Source organism: Photinus pyralis, unplaced genomic scaffold, assembly GCF_008802855.1.
Source record: "Photinus pyralis isolate 1611_PpyrPB1 unplaced genomic scaffold, Ppyr1.3 Ppyr1.4_LG5, whole genome shotgun sequence".
In the NCBI taxonomy this organism is placed as follows: domain Eukaryota; kingdom Metazoa; phylum Arthropoda; class Insecta; order Coleoptera; family Lampyridae; genus Photinus; species Photinus pyralis.
The window spans coordinates 7847622-7851326 of NW_022170596.1; the positions used below are offsets into that span (position 1 = coordinate 7847622).

The following is a 3705-nucleotide window of genomic DNA, read 5'->3' on the forward strand; positions in this document are numbered from 1 at the left end:
TGGTATACACAACATTTTTTGTGCAATTGTGTAGAATCGTCAATAAATAAAAATGAGATTTCAAAAATAATAATTTTCGTCGCAAATAGAAAGACGGCCAGTTTTCATTTTACCATGGAAATGAGATAAACAATGAATAATTTTTCGCGAAAGAAAAGTCAAAATGTGTGCCTCCGAAAGTGATTCTTCGATATCCGGAACCTTGTCTGAAAATGTACTATTAGCGTACCTTATGGAAAAATCGAAGACCTTAAAAAGTTCAAGCTTATGGAGTGTGTATTCGATGCTAAAGTGAATGCTTAATATAAACGAGTGTATAAAAAAGTGTACCTGTCAGTTTGAGTTCTAATGAAAATCAAAATGTTACAGTTTCAAAGTATAACGCTTCTAACACTTTAGACTTTCTTTCAGGAGTAAGTATAAGTAACAATACGAACTGTACGATTAATATTAACATTTATCCAAAAGATTTGTAATTACCTACATGCTGATTGTCAAAATATATGTGACATTGTTTTACTTTAACGGCCGTCACTATGACAGCGGCCGCGAAAATGAATTTCGCGGCCGCCATGGCGAACGCGAAGTTGTTGTTTCTCGTCCAATTGCACAAAAAAAATATTATTTTGTGATACAAAATCGCCGCGTGAAGGAGTCGACTTTTTTCCATATCAAGCCAGGATATTGATTTTAATATATGCGAAACGCTTTGAAATTTACGTATGCCATAAATCAATCTTAAGCAAGAATTCTGAATTACCTGCAACCTTCTCTTATGCGAGTACGAGAGTCGAGGACCATATACAGCACTGCAATACGTAAAGTGAGATAATACAAGTGATCTACAGAGCAAATTTTTTGATGAAATTGATAATAAGGATCTAATTCCATATATGTACCGAAGACTAGCAAAAGCTCGTGAAGTATCCGTGCATTTAAATAAGAATGACGTTGTCATTAGAAGCGACAATATCTGTTTCACTTATCTACCCTTACGTTTAAAGTAGATCCACTTTATCTATCTACGGTTAAAGAAGGTTAGCCTCCTCATTCAAACTAACAAAATGTCAAATTACATAGCTATAAAAATAAAAGGTTTTCGCCCCGTTAAAGGAACAAATTGTTCAGACGCATTCCCATTGAAATTATATCTAGGGTAGCTTTCCTCATGTAGATCCACATTCTTCCTTTCAAAGCCAGATCTAAAGTTGTGGCGTATTTGCGAACGACCTTCTGTAGCGAGCATTTTGGTAACAAATACGCAATGTTCTCATTGACTTGTAACTCGTTTTAATTACAAAATTTCCCATAAAGGAGTATGTATGTATTTTTAGATGCTATGGATTCTACGTCATAATTCTGGAAGCGACCGCAGGCAACTCATTATTGATCGCCACTGTACTCTTTTGCTGGTTTTAGGACCCAATATACAGATGGTTCATTTGAAAACTTCTCACAGGATTTATCGCAAACGCATGAGAAAGAAAAATCTCCGAGACACGTCAAAAGATTTGTCAAGGAGGACAACTTTTTAACCAAAAAATTAGTTTACCCCCTTTCACCCTTGTCCCCCAGGGTCATTCCATTAAAATTGTAAAATTACCAAGTGATCGAGTGTAGCTGTTGAAGTCTTTCGAAGTCCTTTTATTTTTACGTTATTGATTGTTTTTAAATCGGATGATCGTTTTCGATAATAATAAAATAATGTCCCCACTCTGTGGCTTGGTGTGGTAAACTATTTTGGAAGTTAAATCTAAATGAATAAATAATTTTCACTATTCCAAGATTGTCACAAAAGAATAACTGACAGCAAATTAAATCTTTCTTGTCCCATGAGCAACAATAAGAGATATTTTGATTTCTATTTTTGAACATTAGATAGGTCGATTCAATAAATTAAATAAAATTTTTCTAATTTTCTCGAAAAGGGAACGACCGATTTTAAAAGTCAAATGTCAAATAAAGGACCTTCGAATAACCTTTCAACTAACTATTACTCATACCACTGACAGTATAAAATGTTGAAGGGAATGATACCTTGTAGGACAGAGAGGAAAGGTCATGAAGATTTTTGACGCAAATGTTGCCCTTGACAATCTTTGTGAAGGTCTCGGCACGTTTTTTCTTTAGAATCAAGTGGTTTTCGATAAATCCGTGTGGGAAGTTTTCAAATGAACACCCTGTATACAGGTACCACGATATATTGGCTATGAATGTATAATATAAACTCCTGGTATCATCAAAGTACGAATATAATTTAGGATAAATGAACTGAAAGCAAAGCAATAAAAACAATTTACAGATTTCGCAATCCATCCAACCATCGGAAATATTGGAAATGATAACCGTATAACGCCATATGTAAAACACAAATAAGTCTTATTCACTTGGGATCACTTTCTGAGTAATAAGCCTCATCATAACATGCTCATAATTCTATTAAAGGTACGTTTCCTATGAAGCGTCCGACGCTTGTGCCTGACGCGGTGTGGCTTTTTCACATGCAACTGGAGACGGCCGCCGCATGCAGATTAGAACATGCTTCCATTTTTTTCCATTGCGTCAGCCGCACTGCGTCAGTCGCCCGCGTCAGACGCTTCATAGGAAACGTACCTTTAAGGAGATGTGCGAGAATTTTACATTGGAACTAACTAAACAATTGCGCACTATTAGGTAAGTACCGGATCGACAGTACCCGCGACTTTTCTTTAATCTACCGATTGCGGTCGAATACGGTACAATCAACACTTGACGCTACACCACTGTCTTCTTTTCTGGTTGACGAAATTGGCAACTTCATTCATACCCATTCACAAAACATAAGCATTTCCAATGCTAAAAGATCAAAAATATGCAAAAGGTACCAGGGTGCCTTAGTGTGCATCCTGTAAATAACTGTCAAGATGTATTACCTCGTAAACCTTTAAAAACACACTACGCATTTAAGAGTCTTTAACTTTTATTGTTTTATTGAAGCAAGTCAAATATTTTTAGATGAGTTAGTCTACTTCCTTCGGATGTTCCCTGTTTCGGTAGCGTATTCAGTTTTCCAGATTTTCAGCAGCAAACGCTGTAATTCAAAATATAATAAGGTTACCAATTGATCACATGATGTAAAGTGTTAATTGGTGGACTAAATAAAAAATTCGTCTTCTTGTTTTCAAGAACTGCCTTCCGTTGTTAACTAATACTAAAGTTTCTGAGGACAGTCTAAGTCACAGTCAATGTACTTCGTTACGGTTTTTAAGAAGACACAATTTTTCACTACTAACTTTTTTGCCAATCTAATGAAGAATAAATCAACTTACCCTTTCTACAATCAGGGCAACATGATGGTGGACAAGAAAGCATCACTGCTATAGCTACCGCTGCTAGGATGGTACGTAACATACGAGACATAGTTGATGTTGTTTAGGTTTTACAACAAAATTTGAGTGAATTAAAAATAAAATTATCCTGACTTAAAACCAAGGTCGAGTGTATTTTAGGGAGATTAATAAAAGACAGTAAATTTTACAACCACTACTTATTTTACGCATTCCTACACGCATTTTTATCGCTGTTAAAACGCTACCTAGCGTTTAATCAGATAAAAAATCATCTAATTGGTTAGAATTTGAAAAAATCACCAAGCTGAATGGTCGTATATTAATGGAGTGTATTAATCATACATAATAATAATAATAATAATAATAATAATAATAA

The 3705-nt window shown here is 35.0% G+C and overlaps 1 long non-coding RNA gene across 1 annotated transcript; it reads right to left on the reverse strand.

Annotated features, from left to right (window-relative positions):
- Positions 1-2941: 2941 nt before the first annotated feature.
- LOC116171821 lies at positions 2942-3414 on the reverse strand. The gene is made up of 2 exons (XR_004145533.1): positions 3309-3414; positions 2942-3070 (listed from the first exon to the last, which is right to left on the reverse strand). It is a non-coding gene; the product is annotated as an uncharacterized LOC116171821 (long non-coding RNA).
- Between the last annotated feature and the right edge of the window lie 291 nt (positions 3415-3705).